Here is a 22,154-nt window from a genome sequence, read left to right on the forward strand (position 1 = left end):
AATGTATGTGGAGTAGGAGGCAATAGGAAGGCAGAGATCACATTGTTCTGTCTTCTGCATTCCACTGACATCCCAAGCATGTTTGTACAATCCCTAAAGCAAGTGTTGACTTTGTTTGTTCTCATTCCAGTTGGTGTTTTCATTATTCTATATAATAATGATCTGCTCCTGTACAAGAACAGTATAGCCACGCTTATTCTAGGAGAGTTTATTTATTTTGCAGGGGATGTTCCAGGGAGGATATTTCGAGATGAAGAACAGTACAACAGGTACAAATATGTAAAAAGAACACAGCACCCAAAACCTGTAATTTACTTTGTTATTTTATGCCTAATAAACTGCTGGGAATGAGAACTAAAAACAGTATATTACAGCAGAGTACTAGTAGGGTTCGTGATAGTCTCTCACAATAATAACTCATGTATGAGAACTTAGCTGACAGGGTGGTACTTTACTTATACTGGGAATTTGCCATTGCTGATAGAATTCAGAAGCAATTGTACCACCAAATGTTTGGAGCCTTTGATCAGATCAGATGGATCGTTGTGATGTATTAACAAAAAAAGGTGTATTTCAAATGAAAAAGGCCTAAACTGGCTAAAGGGGTAGACTGGTTCAGAAAATCTTTTTAAAAGTATTCTATTGGGGTCAATCATTTAGGACCCACAAAAGAGCGAGTACAAAGAACCACTGAAAATAGCATCTCTCACTCTGGAGGACTCAAAACACTCATGCAATGAATAGCCTATTGATTTCATTAGAAAATGTGTAATGCTTAATTTGTCTAATGGTGGCGCTACAGGAGGATTAAGTACCTAGTTGGTGAGCGAGGGAATAAGTGCTCACTTGGGGGAGTATAAGTGTCTACTTGGGGGGGGTTAAGTTCCTACTTGAGGGGAGGAGTGCCTACTTAGGATGAGCGCCTACTGGGAGGGGGGGGGATCAATGCCTACTGGGAGGTGAGGATCAATGCCTACTGAGGGGTCTAACTGCCTACTGGGGGGGGGCAACTGACTACTGGGGGGACTACCTGCCTCCTGGGGGTACTGTCTACCTACAGGGCGGCTACGGGGAATGCCGCCTACTGGGGGGCTACAGGAAATGCCTGACTATTGGTAGGGGCAAACTGCCTGCTGTAAGAATTGCCTGTCTACTAGGGGGAGCTACCTGGCTAATTATGGGGATTTTTTATATGCCATCATTTTACTGCAAGAAATAGTCACAATTTGTTTAATCAACTTTACTGTAGCAGCACAACATTTTAAAATACAGTAATCTGATGTACTACAATAGTACAATTGCTTTTATTTTATTACATAGAGAACCTGACCCCTACACTGTCTCCATCTGCAACATCAGCCTACCTCACCTGCCTGCATTCCTGGTGCTTGGCTCCAGGGTGTTTTGGTTTGCTTACCACCACTTGCTTACCAGGACAACTCCTGCAAAAGGGATCTGTTGTCGCCCAACAGCTGAAGTCCAGCTTTTGCATCCTGGAGCAGGTTAAAAAGTAAAAACCAGGAGAATACTTAATCTCCTCCCCTAAGTTTGGCCCAAAATTAAACTTGTAGATGGCACATCGGGTCCACACCCTTTAGGGCATTACAATCTGTCTATAACTGACTTATTCACAAGATTAATATAGATGGTGCCACCTCAATGTTCACATGACCGTTATGTTATTATGTACACAACCACACAGATTTTCTCAAGAAATACTGGTTAAGGATAAATAAATAGGCAGCAATTTCTATGAATTGTCTTGAAAACAGGTTCAATCCTTAGAAATCCAGCTATCACCATTGTTCAAACTGGCAGGATATTGGAATTATCCTGCACACTATGATACAACATAGAAGAGGACCATTGTTTTCAATTCATCTACAGCAGGAGAAAACATGAAAAGCCGATCCTGGCAAAAAGTAGTGGACATAGCTGGAACTGGTCCAGGATATTAGGTGGCCTAGTAAAGCTGCCAGCACTCACCTAATAGATGGTGTCAGCCTTAAGCTGGATTCACACATTGTATTTTGGTCAGCATTTTTTGCCAAAAACCAGGAGTAGAATCAACAGGTTAAAAGACTATAATGAAATGATTTGCCCTTTTTTCTGTCTCTGGACCTACTCCCAAATACTCATCAGAATACTTTGTGTGTACCCAGACTAAGACTGTTCGCATCTATTGGATATAGTTCCTTATGGTGACTATTAGATCTTAAATATGTTTAGAGACAAAATGGGTTTCTTTGGAATTATCATAGAAGATGATCTTAAAGGGTCCTTCTTTTATTATACAGGAAATGGAGGATTCCCTATTAACTGAAATGCAAACATTGCTGTTATCATTCTACACAGATGACGTACTGTATCATTAACTCACTGTCTCTGTTTTGGAATGATGGGAGTTGCCTGTGGGATGGTCAGCAGTGAGTGCTGGAATTTGGGGTTCAAATCCAATCAGGGCAGCAGCTGCATGAAGTCTGTATGCCCTCTTTGTGTTTGTATGGTTTCCTACCACACTCCAAAAAACCACCTGGATTTTTAATAGTATATATTATTAATTTTAAATGAAATTGAACCTATCACTACTTAAATTATCTCAAACCATCTATCCCTCTTCTCTATAAGGTGCCCAAACACTTTATACTAAAGTTGGCCAAACCTCCACCTTTAGCAGCTTTAGCTGACTCTCTAAGGTTCCACGACCTCTCGATTCTTTACAGAAATTTTTCGCTCCTTACCTCCCCATAAACATCAACATTTGTGACAGGAAACGTTTGTGTTTTGTCTATAGGGAGAGGTAAGACAAAGCCAGGCAGCGCTGGCAACTGTCTCACATGTATAGTGGCCTTTCGATTTTCTAGATGATGTCGGTGGAGAGAAGGGTTGGGCAGAAAAAAATCCAATATGCCTAACCCTTCTCTCCACTGACATTATCTGTGTGGAAAACGGAATGCCGCTATGCACCCTAAACAGTGGCCAGCATCAAAGTTGTCTGGTAAAGGCATGGACAACACATAAATGTTCACCCGTGTTGAATGTCAATGTGTATGAGGAGGTTGGGACGATAACTGTCTTACAAACGTAAGTTTAGCAAACATTGAAAGTGTATGAGCACCTTTTAAAGAGGTTTTCAGAGATTTTTACTTTGGATAGGCCATGCACATATGATTGTTGAGATGCCAAGACCAGATATCCTGCCAATCAATTCCAATGCCATGGTGCCCTCATAAAAAACGTGAATAGAGCAGGAAGCAGATAGCACCTTACAATGTGTAGTGGCCAAACTAGGTTACTGCAGCTCTCACGTCAGCACGAGCAGGCAAACAGCTGATCTATGGGGGTGCCGAGTGTCTGACCCCCCTTGATCAGATATTGATGGTCTATTCTAAGGATAGACCTTCAATAAAAAAGCCCCCCAAAAACCCTTTAACCTGTCCAGAACCAAGGGCATACAGGTACGCCCTCAAGCCCTTGTACTTAAGGACCAAGGGCGTACATGTACGCCCTGGTCCCGTTTACCGGGTTTAAACTATTCTCACCAGGGAGAACGGGTTAAATCCGATAGGCCCCGGTTGGTTCGGGCAGCCAAAACCCACGGCTAATGCCGGGCACCGCTGATCGGGCCGATGCCCGGCATTAACCCTTTTGACGCCACGATCAAAGTTGATCGTGGAATCTAAAATGAAATTTGAACTATCCCGGCAGCTCAGCAGAGCTGATCGGGACTATCGCAACAAAATCGTGATGTCCCGATCAACTTACCGGATGACAAGAGGGTCCTCACCTGCTTCTTTGTCGTCTGTTCGGCAATCTGCTGCTCAAAGCCTAAAAATAATCATATGTGGTATCACCGCGTGCGTAAATGTCTGAACAGCACGGTCAATGGCGTACACGTAAAAAAATACCAAAGTCCAAAATTGTGCATTTTTGGTCATTTCATAAACCATAAAAACGAATAAAAAGCGATCAAAAAGTCTCATCAAAACAAAATGATACAAATAAAAACTACAGACCACGGTGCAAAAAATTAGCCCTCATATAGCCCCGTATGCGGAAAAGTAAAAAAGAAGGGGTCAGAAGATGACAATTTTGAACATAAAAATTTTGATGCATGTAGTTAGTATTTTTTAAAAGTAGTAAAATAAAATAAAACCTACATAAATTGGGTATCCTTGTAACCGTATGGACCTACAGAATAAAGATAAGGTGTAAATTTTACCGAAAATTGCACTGTGTAGAAATAGAAGCCCCCAAAATTTACAAAATGGCATTTTATTTTCAATTTCACCCCACAAATATATATTTTTAGATTTTGTGGTACATTTTGTTATTATATGATAGATGTCATCACAAAGTACATTTAGTGGCGCAAAAAAAACAAGACCTTATATTGGTCTGTAGGTGCAAAATTTAAAGCGGTATGATTTTTAGAAGGAGAGGAGGAAAAAAACGAAAGTGAAAAAACAAAAATTGACCTGGTCCTTAAGGTGAAAAATGGCTTGGTCCTTAAGGGATTAAAACAACTGATGAATACTTAAACATGTGCCATGTAGTTACATAATTGTACTACATGTCATTTTACACTGTAGCCAGAAGCAGCAACATCAGGCAGTGTAAGTTCACCTTTTACGGTACATTTCCTTTCATACACAATAGATAATATCTACTTATGTAACACGGATGAACTTTGGCCTGTCCTCCATGGTCTTCATATATTCTATACAAGATTGCATAGGTGGGCGACAATTTTCCACGTATTAGCTGCCTCTGGTTTATACTTCGGAGTAAAACAAAAATTATCACGAAATTGCCAATGATAGATGAGCCTGCAAAAATAAGTATTATTATTATCAAAGTCTATTTTTTACATGTGATTTCTCCGTAAGGCAATAATTTATTTATAGAGGTATAAAGAAACTCCATTGTGCTTTGTTATCATGAAGGATCTTCAGAGCCAAAACGCCTGAAGCAAATGTGCTAAATTGGGGCAAACGATGGCTGCATATGATATTGGTAACAATCTGTATGGCTGCGTGCTCACAGTCTTGGTGCTGAAAAGGACATGGTGTACCAAACCACAGAGACCGCAGATTTACCCCAAATCCATGCTACAGGTGGTTGGTAGTTGCTCAATAAGGTACAACCTCTGAGGCTATAACCATGTTATATAAGTTACGGTAAGTTCTTTAAAATGCATTATTCCCTATTGGCTTTATTTCCTGTTATGAAACATCATGTACAAAACTTTTGCTTCCCTATGAGAGTTCCCACTTTTCTATGGTATGGTCAATTGTAGTACGTGGCATAAGGTTTGGCCACGTAAAGTTTGGTCATGAATTGTGGTGAAATCACAGCTATAACTCAGTCTCTATTGTTCCCTATGTAGAGAAAAGTCTTGGTTGGAATATTGCAAAATGATTTAAAATGTATTTCCCAATAGGAACAACTGATCGTTCTGCAGCTCAAAGAGGTTAATATTAGTCATGCAGAGTAGTAGCCTGTTCCCTATGACGAAAAAAGGACTAGACATGAAACTCTTGGGGCTCAATCCCAAATCTGTAACAGGACTTCCACCTACCATGGTCCGTTTCTGCAGGTATCAGCATGCGCGCTCTGCATCACCCTATAGCTACAAACATGGTTTACGCCCAGCACCAGGGACGTGCACACACATTTTGGGGGGCAGGGCCTGAAGTGAATAAAGGGCGCTTCTCATAATTAATTATTTAAATGCTCACATAATTATGCCCCACTGCCCAGTGTCATAAGGTCAGGGGCTCAAGCCCCCTTTCTTGTCAATGTGTGCATGTCCCTGCCCAGCATATTAAAGATGCTTGGCTGCCAGTGAGGTCATAAACTAAGGCACGGCTTTATGAGCTCAACATAATTTGCTTAACACTGGATATTCTGTAAAAGTATCGTAATATATTGCTTAAATATATTCACCCATTAGGAATAAGTCTAATTTTCAGATTACCCATAGCAAAAAATCCAAATGTCTAATTGTCTTTCATTTATTAGCACACTTCCATGTTCACCTTAATCTTTTAACAAATCTAATATCAGTAACTGTTACACTTTTATGACCTTATAATACTTAAAGGGGTACTCCACTGCCCCAGCGTTCGGAACATTTTGTCATGATGTCATGCCACGCCCCCTCAATGCAAGTGTTTGGGAGGGGTAGATACCACGCCCCCTCCTATAGACTTGCATTGAGGGGCGTGGTGTGACATCATGGGAGGGCATGGCCATGACATTACGATTCCCGCAGCCCACACCCATGTACACTCCTCTACACCCCTCTGTACTCTCCTCTATACCCCTTTGTCACCCATGTACACTCCTCTACACCCCTCTGTCACCCATGTACACTCCTCTACACCTATCTGTCACCCATGTACACTCCTCTACACCCCTCTTTCATTCATGTACACTCCTCTACACCCCTCTGTAACCCATGTCGAGCCTAATAGGTTTGTTTTGTAGGTTTAACGGTGAAGAATTGTGTGTGGAAGAAATCGTAATGATGGCGCGGACCAGATGGAGAAGAGAAGGCAACAAAAGCAAATTGGAGAAGACGTCATTGGTGAGTTGCTGTATAAAGCAGCACTTTAAACTACATACCCACTGATAAATAGATATAGTGCATTGCAATATTTACCATTCCCCAAATTTTCGATTTTCTTTTTTTACGTTAACGACGCTCGCCGTACGGGATCATTAACATTATATATTTATAGTTCAGACATTTACGCACGCGGTGATACAAAATATGTTTATTATTTATTGTATTTTTAAGTTTTTTTGTATTAATATGGGGAAAAGGGATGATTTAAAACTATATTGGGGGAGGGGATTTTTCTAATTTTTTTAAACTTTTTTAAAAACTTTATTTTACATTTATTTTACACTTTTTCAGTACCCATAGGGGACTACTTATAGCAATCATTAGATTGCTAATACTGTTCAGTGCTATGTATAGGCCATAGCACTGATCAGTATTATCGGCGATCTTCTGCTCTGGTCTGTTGAAAGGCAGATCAGTGCAGAAGACTCCAGGAGATGGACGGAGGGAGGTGAGGAGACCTCCATCCGCCATCTTGGCTGATCTGATCCCCGCTGCAGTGCGATCAGATCAGCCATCATAAATGCCGCACTGTCGCAGATGCCCTGATCTGTATTGATCACGGCATCTGAGGGGTTAATGGCAGACATCAGTGCGATCGCTGATGTCTGCCATTACCGGCGGGTCCGCAGCTGCTGACAGCCGCCGGAACCCTCCGGGAATTAAGCGAGCGCATCTCCTGCGCTCGCATCACAGCCGTGCCGTAAATGTACGGCGCTGTGCGCTAAGTGACAGTATACAGTGCCGTACATTTATGGCGCATGTCGTTAAGGGGTTAATGTGCCTATACACTTGGATTTAAGAGGACTTAGGTGGACAATTTCAACCAAAATGATCATCCTTCATGAAATTTAACAATCAACAAATGTTTTAGGCAACCAATGACAAGTTATTGTTACATTATGCGCTCCAGCCCACACGCTGGCCGTGAGCGCATGGTCCCCTTACCTGCTGCTGCCGACGGAGCTGGGACTCACATCGCAGGACGCGCCCGCATGTGAGCCCCAGTCCATCACTCTCCGGGTGTTTCTCCTGTCTCAACCTCTGCCTCTCTACTCCGGCGCGCGTGTCCCTGTCCCCTAGGTCCCCAAGATTTGAAGGGCCAGTATGCTCATTAGTGTAATTCACCTGTGGCTCATTTATAAATTCCTCCACTCTCCTCACTCCCCTGCCGGATCTTTGTTGCCTTGTGCCTTAGAGAAAGCGTTCCTCAGTATTGCCTTGCCGTGTATCTGATCCCTTACTTTGTGACTTTGACCTTGCTTCTCTGCCGCTTGCCTACTGAACTCCTGCTACTTCTTGACTACACCACTGTGCCACCTGCCCTGACCTTCTGCTATCCAAACTACGAGCTGCCTTATCCCTCCTGTGCCTCTCATCTCCTCAGCTGCCTGTGTGGTCAAGCCGTGCCAGGGGTAGCGACCTGGGTGCCGACTGCCACAGCAAATCCATCCCGCTTTGCGCCGGGCTCTGGTGAAAACCAGCGGCACCTTAGACTCCGCTCCCTGGTACGTTCCAAGTCATCTGCCACACAGGTCCAGTGGATCCACATCCACCGGTGTTCCTGTCTTCTGAAACGTGAGTGTTACAATAAGGTCATGGATCCCTTCTGGCTCCCAGCTACGCCTGCATTTACCTCCCAAGTATGATGGGGATTCCAAGTCATGCAGAGGCTTTGCTACACAGTGCTCCATGCACTTGGAGCTCATGTCTGAACTGTTAGCGATGGAACGTACGAAGGTGACCTATGTCATTAGTCTACTGTCCGGAAAAGCTCTGGCTTGGGCTACATCCATTTGGGACTGTGGTGATCCAGTATCCTCCAATTTGTCGGCCTTCTAGGCAGAATTTCCTAGTGTCTTTGAGGAACGGCGTTGCTAAACCTCTATCAAGCGAAGTCTACCATTGGTGACTACGCGGTTCAATTCCGCAATCTAGCCTCTGAACTTGCCTGGAATGATGAGGCCTTTTGTGCCACATTCAAAAAAGGACTGTCAAGCAGGATTAAAGATGCCCTTGCAGCACGTGATCCTCCATCTTCTTTGACAGAACGTATCCACTTGGCCAAATGCATTGATGTTAAGACAACAGGAACTGCGCTTAGAGAGGGAACCTGCCTGCCTGACACCCATGTTTCAACATCCACCACTTCAGTTTCCTGCGCCTCTTGCCAAAGAGGCTATGCAAGTGGATCGTTCCTGTCTAACACAACAGGAGAGATCACGATGAGACAATGAGAATTTGGGTTTGTATTGTGCTAGCCCAGAGCACTTTCTCAAGGACTGTACAGTTCGCCCGCACCTAGGGTGCATGTGAGAGGCATCCCTGGGTCTGAAAACTACCTCTCCATGCTTTACTATTCCGTTGCAAGTCTTCGCTTCAGTCAAGTCTTCCTTCAGAGCTACAGCATTTTTGGATTCTGGATCAGCAGGTGACTTTATTGATGCGGCTTTAGTCCACATGTACCATCTTCCCCTTACTCGGCTTGCCAAGCCCTTGTTCATCTCCACTGTTAATGGACAAAAGAAACATGCTGTCTCTGCCTCCACATCGTCCTTACGACTGCCCTTATTGCTCTTCTGACTGGTACCACTCCTCCTCGTGGAAGGATATACCCTCTATCAGTTCCTGAGACCAAAGCCATGGCTGAGTATATCCAGGAGAATCTCCAAAAATATCCGTAAGTCCTCTTCTCCTGCTGGAGCAGGTTTCTTCTTTGTAGGGAAGAAGGATGGCTCACTCCATCCATGTATTGACTACAGGGGACTTAACAAAATCATGGTCAAGAACCGTTACGCTCTACCTCTTTATCTAAGAACTTTTTGACCGTCTACATGGTGTCAAGGTCTTCTCCAAGTTGGACTTAAGCAGTGCGCATAACCTCATTCGTATCCACAAGGGAGATGAATGGAAAATGGCCTTTAAAACTCGTGACGGACATTTTAAGTGTCTTGTAATGCCTTTTGGTTTCTGCAATGCTCCAGACGTTTTTCAAGAGTTTGTCAATGATATCTTCCGTGATCTTCTCTACACCTGTGTTGTCATATACCTAGATGACATCCTGATCTTCTCTTCCAACCTAGAGGAGCATCGTTCTCATGTTTGTCTGGTTCTTCAGCGACTATGGAAGAACCATCTCTACGCCACGCCAAACTGGAGAAATGCCTGTTCGAAAAATTTTGTCTTCCGTTTCTTGGCTACATTGTCTCTCTTCAGGACCTGCAGATGGATCCAGATAAGTTGTCTGCAGTATTGGATTGGCCTCGTCCTACAGGCCTACGTGCTATTCAACACTTTCTTGGATTCACTAACTATTAGCCCCCATTTTTCATCCTTGGTTGCTCCTATTGTGGCTCTCACTAAGAAGGCATCTAATCCTAAATCTTGGCCTCAAGAGGCTGAAGAGGCCTTCTCCCGTTTAAGTCTGCGTTTGCCTCTGCTCCTGTGCTTACAAGACCTGATCCGGAGAGGCCCTTCGCTTTTGAGGTTGATGCTTCATCTATTGGAGCTGGTGCCATTCTCACTCAGAAAAACCCCAAGGGCAAGAGTGTAACTTGTGGGTTCTTCTCCAGGACATTCTCTCCTGCTGAGAGGAATTACTCCATTGGAGATCATAAACTCCTTGCTATCAAGCTAGCTTTGGAGGAATGGCGACATTTATTGGAAGGTTCTTCTCACCCGGTCAGCATCTACTCCGACCATAAGAATCTTCTATACCTTGAATCTGCTCAGCGTTTGAACCCCCCGCCAGGCAAGATGGTAACTGTTCTTTTCTAGGTTCAACTTCTAGCAGACAAGAACATCAGGGCTGATGCTCTCTCCAGGTCCTCTGACATCATTGGTTTGGACTCCATGCCTAGGCATATTATTCCTCCTGATGGTTCGATTCCTGCCGAGATTCAGCAAGTTCCTCCGGGAAAATCTTTTGTGCCTGCCAGATTGAGACGCAAGGTCCTGAAATGGGGTCATTCCTCCTTGACAGCAGGACATTCTGGAATACACAAGACTCTACTTCTTATTTGCTGGCACTACTGGTGGCTCCATCATGACCGTGATGTTTCTGATTTTGTTCGGTCCTGTGAAACATGTGCCCGTGACAAAACTCCTTGACAGAGACCTGCACGACTCTTACAGCCTTTACCCATTCCAGGGACTCCCTGGTCCCATATCGTCATGGATTTCATCACCGATTTGCCACCATCTCATAATAACACTGTCATCTGTGTCGTTGTAGATCGGTTTTCCTTTCCTCTACCAGGTCTTCCTCCTGCCCTGCAACTGGCGAAGTACTTCTTGTTACATGTCTTTCGTTTACATGGTCTTCCTCAGCATATTGTTTTGGATCGAGGTGTGCAGTTTGTCTCTAAGTTCTGGCAAGCTCTTTGTAACCATCTGGACATCAATCTGGACTTCTCCTCGGCCTACTACCCTCAGTCCAAGAGTCAGGTGGAGAGGGTTAATCAAATCCTTGAGACTTATCTTCGACATTTTGTTTCAGCTCGCCAAGATGATTGGGTCGACCTTCTCCCCTGGGCTGAATTCTCATATAATCATAAGGATTCCGAGTCCACAAGGTCGTCCCCCTTTTTTGTTGTCTACGGACTCCATCTCCGTTCTTTTCTTCCTCTCCCAGTCTCCGCCAGTGTGCCTGCTGTTGATGAGCTGGTCCTTGATTTCTCCACCATCCGCCAACAGACTCGACAGTCATTATCCCAGGCTTCTTCATGCATGAAGGCGCAAGCGGATAAAAGTAGAAGACCTCCTCCGTCCTTCTCTCCTGGTGACATGGTGTGGCTTTCATCCAAGTAAATCCGCTTCAAGATCCCTTGTTACAAGCTCGGTCCCCGCTACCTTGGTCCCTTCCAGATTCTACAAAAAATCCATCCTGTCTCCTACAAACTCCATCTACCTGCTACATTACGTATTCCCAATTCCTTCCATGTCTCTCTCCTCAAGCCTATTGTCATAAACCGGTTCTCTCAGAAGAATTTTGTCCCCACAACTGTCTCCGGCTGTTCTGACATCTACAAAGTTAAACAGATTCTTGCGACAAAAGCTGTGAGAGGCAAACACATTTTTTTTGGTCATCTGGGAGGGTTACGGTCCTGAGGAGAGCCATTGGTCATGTATGGCTGGTGGAAAGACTGTAACAGCGGTTTCATCCAGGCCCAGGAGCCTGAGGGACTCATAAGGGTCTCTCTTTCTTATTAAAGGAGTACTTCAGGAAATGAAAACTTATCCCCTATCCTAGGGGATAAGTTTCAGACCACGGGGGGTCCGACTGCTGCCCCCCCCCCCCCCCCCCGCGAAATATAGTACAGGGCCCTCAGCTTTTTGTTGAAATTGCACGATTCGACCACCAATTGATGCGGCGGCCGACATGCCCCCTCAATACATTTCTATGGCAGAGGTGGAGACTGCCGAATGCAGCACTCCGGGTCTCCCATAGAGATGTATTGAGGGGGCGTGTCGGCTGCCGCTTCATGCGGTGCTCGGACACTTCCCTTGCCACTGACTGCCGGGGCCACATACGGGAGATCGCAAGGGCCCCCAGAGGTCAGACCCCCCGCGGTCTGAAACTTATACCCTATCCTTATCCAAGTACTCCTTTAAGGAGATCAGGACAGTGGTCCCTCAAGTTACAATATCAATTGGTTCCAGGATGACCATTGTATGTTGAAACCATTGTACTGTATGTTGAGACCATAACTCTATGAAAACCTGGTAATTGGTTCTGAAGCCCCAAAATGTCATCCAAAAATAGGAAAAAGTGAGGATTAAAGAAAAATTATAAGAGAAAACTAATCCAGATAAAGCAAGTCATTACATATAAAAGTAAGAAAGATCTGCTGGGAGCTGTAAATCACTGTCTATGTAGAGGACAGGAGCTTCTTCAGAGTCCTGTACAGTACACACAGTGTCCTAAAGTTCTGCAGATCTGGACTGTCCGTAGCATTGTATGTTGAGTCTGGTTTCAAGTTATAATGGTCCAGAAATAACCATTGTATGTTAAAATATTGTAACCTAAGCCATTGTATCATAAATGAATTATTATAGTTGGCAGATTTTGCACTAGAGCCCTGCATCTTCAAGTTACACCTCTGATGGCCAACATGGACATAAATATGTATGGCCATGTCTATGAAACAACGATCGTTCATTCAATGGTTATTGAAGCAGAAATTACATACTTTGCCCTCTATGTGCACTCATCTATAATTGGGGGAGGTAAATTTCACCTTGTGTGACGCCAATTATGCATCTGTATGGAGGATGTGTCACTGCGCACTTTTGCAGTCAGACATCTCCATCATATTAGGACACATTAATGTTATGTAACAGCTGATGTTTCATCCCTTGCTCCATTTACCAGTTTACTTGCATACACAGAGATGGTTTTCAGAGCCGCTGGCCATTGTTAGATAGATAGAGAGATCCCAGACGTCATCAGTTAACAGATCAATTGGAGGCTTAATTACAGGAAAGAGCTTCAGGCTGGATGACCCAAAAACGCACAACTTATTTGGCATTTCATCATTTCTAAGAATGGAAATAGAGATTGTTACACAAACCAAGCAGCACAGTATTCTGTATGTACTGAACATCATTATTCTTCTCATGATTAGACACTTGTTTGATGTCACAAGCTTACAGGTATATGTGACAGCACATTAACACCTTAATGTTCCTTGTGATCCAAATGGATTGAACTGTCATTTTGCAATAATTTTATGATCTGATGATGCAGTTTTGAGCCACTTTAAATATTAAGTCATATGTGGAAGTTGCCTAAGGTAATATCAGGATCGGATTGGCTTGATTTTGCTACAAGACCTATAGGAAATTCCCTGCACTAACAATGAAATGAAGGCTTCATGTCCACCAGTGGTCTGTGGACTAGACTGATACTGGTAGATGTCTGAAGCTAAAGGACAACACTGCAAAAACAACTTCTTCAACTCTACAATCTAGATAGAGAAAATGACTCAAGTTGGTTCAACACACCAATGGGATCTGCTAAGGGCTCGTTCACATGACCGCTGTGCCCTGTTAAATGGAGCTCCATTGGCCAGTCTGTAGGAACTATGGAAGATGAGCGAAGAAAAAAATACTGCATGTGCTATTTTTTTCCTCGCTCAATTCGATAAAATACAATAACATTCTAGATCCCTGATGGACCACGTTCAATGGCATCCATCTGGACCTGCCTGGACCTGATGGTGTCAATTGTGCTCCAAGCCATTCTGGATCCGTTTGGCGGCCCAAAAAAAAAACCAGACCCAGAAAGGGTCAGAACGCAATGCAGTATGAACTTAGTTAAGTATTCCATGTCTAAATAATATAGCAACATTGTGCCTCAGTAGTTAGCATGGTTTCCTTGCAGTACTGAGGTGTTGGGTTCAATAACAACATCTGCATAAGTTTCCTTCAAGCTCCTCCAAAAATGATTGCTCTAGCCTTACTATCAAAAAGTCACCTATGCCTAATAGATAGGAATTTTTGTTCAACCTCTCGAGTGTTTTACATTTATTGAGATAAGCAATAAGAAAATGTATATGTACAGCAATGACAAATGTATCAGCCTGAACATTTGTGGAAATCTATTTAAAGTTATACATAAGAATCCTTTTACATGGGGAGATTGTTATCTATTTACTAGGGACGATCGACTATATACAAATTGATCAGTGTCCTTTAGTCCTGACAGGACCAGTGGCCAATTGTTGGGAGTAAACGGGTGCATCAAAGCTAGTTGGCTTGTGTGGGTGTCCTAATTCATTATTGTTTGCAGTTCATCTCCCATTTTACACTGGGCAATGGGCAGCCGACAAACAGTTGGCTTGAATTACAGATCTATGGTGTGATCACCCCAGTGGCGTATCAAGGGGGGGCATCCCGCCCCGGGTGCCCCTCACAAGGGGGGTGCCAGGGGCGGACTGACCTGCTGCCACTACTGAGGTCCAGGACACTTGTCCCAGATCCCCAGCAAACAGCGCTGCCTTCTCCCGTATGCGCGATACATGCACATACAGGAGAAGGCGTCCCCTCTGTGTGAGCCGCATCTGCAGCTTACACAAAGGAGACGTGACCTCCGCCCCCACGCAGCACGCAGTACAGGCGCCAGTGACGTCACTCATCCGGCGCCTGTACTGTGAAGGGGAGAAGACGCATGCCCCTGCTGCTGAGGAGATCGCTGCGTGGGATATCAGGTGAGCATCCTTTTTTTCCCCTCAACTCTGTATATACCTATGGGGGAGGGGGGGGGGGTTACTCTGCATATATCTGGGGGGGGTATGTTGGGTTACTCTGCATATACCTATGGGGAAGAGGGGGGGGGGGGGTTACTCTGCATATACCTGGGGGAGGTTACTCTGCATATACCTATGGAGAAGAGGGGGGTTACTCTGCATATACCTGGGGGGGGTTACTCTGCATAGGTATTATGGGGAAGAGGGGGGTTTACTCTGCATATACCTATGGGGAAGAGGGGGGTTACTCTGCATATACCTGGGGGGGTTACTCTGCAGAGGTATTATGGGGAAGAGGGGGGGGGTTGCTCTGCATATACTTATGGGGAAGAGGGGGGTTACTCTGCATATACCTATGGGGAAGAGGGGGATACTCTGCATATACCTATGGGAAAGAGGGGGGGTACTCTCCATATACATGTGGGGAAGAGGGGGGTTACTCTGCATATACCTATGGGGAAGAAGGGGGTTACTCTGCATATACCTATGGGGAAGGTGGGGTTACTCTGCATATACCTATGGGGAAGAGGGGGGGTGTAACTCTGCATATACCTATGGGGAAAGAGGGGAGATGTAACTGCATATACCTATGGGAAAGAGGGGGGGGGGTAACTGCATATACCTATGGGAAAGAGTGGGGTGTAACTACATGTACCTATGGGAAAGAGGGGGAGGGGGGTTACTCTGCATATACCTATGGGAAAGAGGGGGGTGTAACTACATATACCTATGGGAAAGAGGGGGAGGGGGGGTTACTCTGCATATACCTATGGGGAAGAGGAGGGTGTAACTCTGCATATACCTATGAGGAAGAGGGGGGTGTAACTCTGCATATACCTATAGGAAAGAGGGGGGCTGTAACTGCATATACCTATGGGAAAGGGGGGGGGGGTAACACTGCATATACCAAAGGGAAAGAGGGGATGGTGTACCTGCTTATACATATGGGAAAGAGGGGGGGCGGTAACTATACCTATGGGGAAAGGGGAGGAAAGGGGGGTGGGGTAACTTTGCCTATGACAGTGGGGAAGATGGGGGGGCTGGTAACTCTGCCTATACCAATGGGGAAGAGGGGGAGGGGAACTCTGCCTATACCTATGGGGAATGGAGGAGGGGGGTGTAATTTTGTCTATACGTATGGGGAAAGGGGTGGGGGGACTCTGCTGCCTATACCTAAAGAGAAAGGGGGGTTAACTCTGTTCCTATACCTATTGGGAAGGGGGTTTAACTCTGCTGCCTATACCTATGGAGAAGGGTGGGGGGGCTAACTCTGCTGCCTATACCTTTAGGGGAGGGGTGTTAATTCTGCTGTCTATACCTACAGGGAAGGGGAGGGGTTAACTCTGCTGCCTATACCTACAGGGAAGGGGGCTACCTAACTTTATACCTGGATGCCTAACGACTTACCTACATACCCAGCTACCTAACTATGTACAAACCTGCCTGATGAAGCAGATAATCTGTGAAACGCGTTGCATGATGGGTGATTAAAGCTGATTTTACACTCCGAGTGTGTCCAACGCCTCCTGATGTCCGCCACCTCCATGGAGGCTCCTTGTTTTCCTTATGTACAAACCTGGCCTTCATACATGGCTGCCGTACTACCTAGCTAGCCCCCTACCTACCTAAAATGTCACCTACCTACATATCTGGCTTCCTGATCTACCTACCTAGTTACCTATTTACCTGGCTACCTACCTACATGCCCTTTTATTGTGCAGGACACCAAGGAGGGCATTATTACAGTTTGTGGGTCTATAGATGGGAAGATTGTGTAGAGGAGGGCACTGAATATATGCAGAGTCTGACATGTTTTTCCTGCAGATGTTATCCGGACAGAGAAGAAAAGGAAAGAGGACGCCGCTGATCAGAAAAGACGTAATTGTGAGTCCCAAAATGTAACTGTAATCGCTTATATGGTATACACATCCTGTGTACAGATGATATCTACCGCCATATGGTCCTGTATATAATCACTTATATTGTATACAGATCCTTTATAGTATAGTGGTCTGTGTATGGTGGTTTTATTCAGTACAGTATGGCGGTATTATCCAGTTATTGAGTGGTGGTATATATTTACTCCTTGTATACCAGTATTATTGGCCATGAAAATTGGTGCCAAATGCTCTAGGTACGCCCCTGGATCACCCAATGTAACTGCATTTTTGCTTCTTTGCACAAGCATTGTGGGTAATAAATGTGCAATACTTTTACCTGGCTCCAAGCACCCTTTGTAATCCAGCCCTTTTCTCTGGAGGTTCTTTGTTTGTTGGCATCGATTTGACAGTGATAAGTCAGCATTCTGTTGACCAGGGTGGCTCCAGCTGTTGCTAAACTGGTATTGGTGTTTTTTTTGCAACAGCTGGAAGCACCCTGGTTGAGAGAGAGAGAGAGAGAGAGAGAGAGAGAGAGAGAGAGAGAGAGAGAGAGAGAGAGATGGTAAATTATCACAGCGTTATTATGTGCTTATGTCTTTCTGTAATTGTATGTGTTGGCTCTCATTGTGATTCTCATTTTGCAGACACAATCTATACAATTCCTCCTAGATATCAGAGACTGGCAGTGGTCTATTGGCAGATCATGTTAGGACATGCCAGATGAGATTGTTTTTCTTGGAGTTTCTTCAACAGACCACCAAGTGGGCTGTCTCTGTTCTCATACACATCGGAGACAAATGCAGGAATGCAAATAAACATGTTCTAAAATAAAGACAAAGTGAAAGGAGGACAAAGGACAAAGGGACTTCCCATTGTCCTTAGCCTTATCTAGTGGCATAAGCTGTTTTTACCTGTTAGCTATGCTAATGGCAGCAGTGGTGAGTACAGTATAACGTCCTTTACATGAGAATGTTGAGTATCAGTGCACCAGTGTGTGCGTCATCCCGAAACATGTAAAATCAATCAGATCAATTTTTCTTAATCCCTTCATGAAAGCGACCACCACTGACCTGCTTACCCTCTGACGTCATTACTATAGACACTGGAGTATTTGATCTGAGTTACCATGATGTGACAATTGTTCAAATGGACGGAACGTTTTAAAAATGAGTTATTCAAATTTTTGACAACTGGGGTTTTACACATTCCTTATGTTTTGGTTTCGTTGCTTTCTTGCAGATAGTAGTCACCATATTTTTGCTGGATTTTTTGATATTGTCATAGTTAGATTTGAAGCCTGCTCTTTGGTATAACTAGTCATTTCTATACTGGTCCCACTAGTTTAGGGACTAGAGAGCCCAATTTCACAGTAGATTATTCTCATCTAGAAATCATCATGGTGATGTCAGATATTACTGATCGAAAACAAAATGTTAGATACAGTGATAGCTTTATGTCTATGCCAACTTACTTACATAATGTAAAATAGTTATGTAATTCTTACAGCAAGACAGCATGCATATGGCTGCATTACAGCCACTATAACTTCGGTGTTGTATGAATCTTTGATGGGGTACATATTTGTATTTTTGGGGCCCTGATGTACCTCTTCAGGACTGTGTATTTTAATTGGTGAAATATACAAATGTATTATTTCTTGTTATATTAGACCTGAGGCCCTGGCCTGGGCAAGGTGACAGATATCAGATCCCCTCAAAGAACATTATGGGCACTTATTATCTTTATATGCATCTTTTTAAGTAAGAGACACTCTGATAAGTGTACATTATAGATCTGTTATACTATATATATTGATGCTAGGCTGTTTTCTTATTGGTCCTCTGATGAACCTATGTTATGTTATTAGAAGAAACGTGTTGAGACCGAAACCCATGTATTTATAAGCACATTTATGGACATTTATCAACGGGTTTAGTCAGGTTTTCTTTACTATAATTGTTGCAAAATTGTCGCAACTGCGACTACGTGATTTTTCGTGCGACATTTTGACTGGAAAGCGAGAAAAGCAAGTTTTCCAAAAATTAACTACGTAGTAATAATTTTAAAATGGACTACGGGTAGTCAGGTATTTATTAACTGCGACAGTTGCAACTGCGCAAAAAAACTGTCGCAACAGGGTTAAAAATTGACTAAATTTACTCCAGCTCAAACATGGAGCAAAAAAAGCTACTACCAAAGTAAAAAAGGAAAAATTGCTTACGTGAAAGAAAATTATCAACAGGCTGAAACCAGTTGATAAATAAGTCACACATAAGCAAAAAAAAAGTAAGGAAAAAATTACTAAAAAAAAGAATACATAAGCAAAACATTGATAAATGTCCCTCATAGTGAAACAATTTTTTTTAGTTAAGTTGTTTTTGTGCAGTTATTTTTTAAGCATTGGGTGGTTGTTTTGGGGTTGTGCAACTTGCCTGTTATAGTACTCCTCAGCAATCATTCATCTTGAATAGATGACTTTATTTAATGGTTTCACTATTGGGATCTGGTCCTTTGCCTATTGGTGATCTATCCGGAATCGTCCTTAGATGGCTGATCGGGGTCAGTGGTCACTATTACCTGGGGCAAAGGTTGCCTTTATTAGGACTTCACCTTTGTTTAGGTCCTAGACTGAGAGTAGGGCATACCAGAGATAGTACAGGCCCCTTACAAATTTAAGCTGTCTACACCTATCTATATTGGCCTTGTACAAGCCCCATATTGCATTTTAATGGAGACAAAAACCAAAGAACACGGAGCGCTCCCTGTGTGAAATCAACGATGAACATGCAGTGGTGGAGATCTTGTAAGAAACTCGCTCACCTGGTTCTGTGGTGCTGTAGAGGCACAACGCTCAGACGGGTGTGAGAGATGTGGTAGACTGGAGCGGCTTCCCACGCTGACCAGCAAGCATAAAGACAATGAAGAACGAAGGTAGAACAGGAAAATGGAAGCTGAAACCGTGCTGTCAAGGAAGGAGGTCAGTAGAACCAAGGCTGTAGTAATGTATACTTTTATTCATAGGACATGTGCACGAAACGTGTTTCGAAACCAATCCAGTTTTTTCATCAGGCGTGATCATACTGGAGCCTGTATAAATTACATCGAGGCTCCAGAATGATCATGCCGGATGAAAAAAATGGATTGGTTTTAAAACGCGTTGTGTTCACATGTCCTATGAATAAAAGTATATGTTACTACAGCCTTGGATCTAGTGACCTCCTTCCTTGACAGCGCGGTTCCAACTTCCATTTTCCTGTTCTACCTTCGTTCCTCATATTGCATTTTGGCTTTGTACAGGCTTTTGATAGAATTTTTTATGTAATTGTAATAATAATTGATTAAGTAAAAAGTTTTCTATGGATATTATGATGTCATGCATCAGCAGGGTGCTCCATGTGCGGTGCTCCTTGTGTGGCATAGCCACAGGGGGTGTAGATATTGCAACTGCACCCAACTGCACAAATATATAGTAACAGTAGACAGGTAATGGAGTATTCCTTTTCATTATACTGATGTAGCTGCTACCAGAGGCATTGTGGTGAAGGAACACTGAGGGCATGCTAACGTTCTGCAACCCAAGCACTCATTCTGAGCCCCAAGTGTATGTGAATGGTGATGCACACACAGTACTGCTTGTGTAACCAATAAAGATTTCTGCTTATAGAGATTTTGCTTATAGTCATCAGTAGCCTCATTTGTCATTTTCTGCTAAAGACTGTCAATACTGACTTATCCACTGTCAAAAATGCCAAAAATGGGCACCAGAACATCAGAACTGAAATACGGAGCAATGTAAGAAAGTGACCCCATGTGACGGGTAATGCTTTCTCATAAATCATGTGGATGGCTGGGTGAGCATGCATCATTTACCTGGGACAGAACCATAATGTACTATGGGAAGAAGACAAGGGGGTGGAGACATTGTAATGCTCTGGATAATATTCTGCTGAAAAAAAACTTGGAACCTGCCATGTAGGTGGATGTTAATGTGGTACGGTACCTACCGAAACATTGTACAGTTTAGGTACACCACTTCTTGGCAATGACACTGGCCTTGGATTTTGGAGCTAGATACCATAAGATGTGTTTTGCTTTCATGCCTTGATGGTTTAGAGCTGGTCTGATGGCACAAGTGAACCTACCTACATAATATTATTTTAATGTTATGGCTGATGGTGGTAGATTGATTGATTGATAGATAGATCGATAATATAGACACAGAACAGGGTATATACTATAGGGGGCTGCAGAAGTAGCAGTTGCACTTGGGCTCTGTTACAATTGGGGGCCAATATCCTTTGTCACATAAGAATACAGTAGTTATATAAATGACACATGGTACAAAAAGGGGTCCTGGTATAGATTTTGCATTGGGGTCCAGGGGTAACAAGTTATGCTTCTAGATAAATAGATAGAAGAGATAGATAGATAGATAGATAGATAGATAGATGGATATGAGATAGATAGATATGGGATAGATAGATAGATAGATAGATAGATAGATATGAGATAGATAGATATGGATGGATAGATTGATAGATATGTGATAGATAGATAGATATAAGATAGATAGATAGATACATATGGGATAGATAGAAGAGAGAGATATGGGATAGATAGATAGATATGGGATAGATAGAAAGATAGATAGATATGGGATAGATAGATAGAAAGATAGATATGAGATAGATAGATAGATAGATATGGATGGATAGATAGATATGTGATAGATATGTTATAGATAGATAGATAGATAGATACAGCAACAGGAGAATACATCAGCACACTGCAAGCACAAAGATATAGATAAAACATGAGTATATATAGATGAAACATGAGTATATAGAAAAAACATGAAAAGCTATACAGCTGTAGTTAAACAAATGAAAATATGAAATTATGAAACAGTGAGGTACTTAGCTTGCAAATTTGGCGGCCAAATAGCTTGGACCGTCCCACCACGGTAAGGTGACCTCATATTGGGACGGACCCTACACTATGAATATGCCTCGTGTGAACAGTACAGCAGGCATTGCAGGATCTGAAACATCCAAGGCACCTTATATACACCTGATAGAGGTGGGTGGGGTGTAAGAGCCAACATGGAGGTAGCCACTCCCCCATATGTGTAAAACAACCAAAGAATAAGTTGGCCAGCACTATTGATTCCTAACTATTATATGGACCTGGCTTACAGGTGCAGGCTGCTGGGCTAAATATACAGCAACAGGAGAATACAGCAGCACACTGCTAGCACAAAGATATAGATAAATCATGATAAAATCTAGATAAACCATAGATACATCTATATACTCATGTTTTATCTATATCTTTGTGCTAGCAGTGTGCTGCTGTATTCTCCTGTTGCTGTATATTTAGCCCAGCAGCCTGCAC

The sequence above is a fragment of the Hyla sarda genome, chromosome 7, assembly GCF_029499605.1.
Source record: "Hyla sarda isolate aHylSar1 chromosome 7, aHylSar1.hap1, whole genome shotgun sequence".
NCBI classification, from domain to species: domain Eukaryota; kingdom Metazoa; phylum Chordata; class Amphibia; order Anura; family Hylidae; genus Hyla; species Hyla sarda.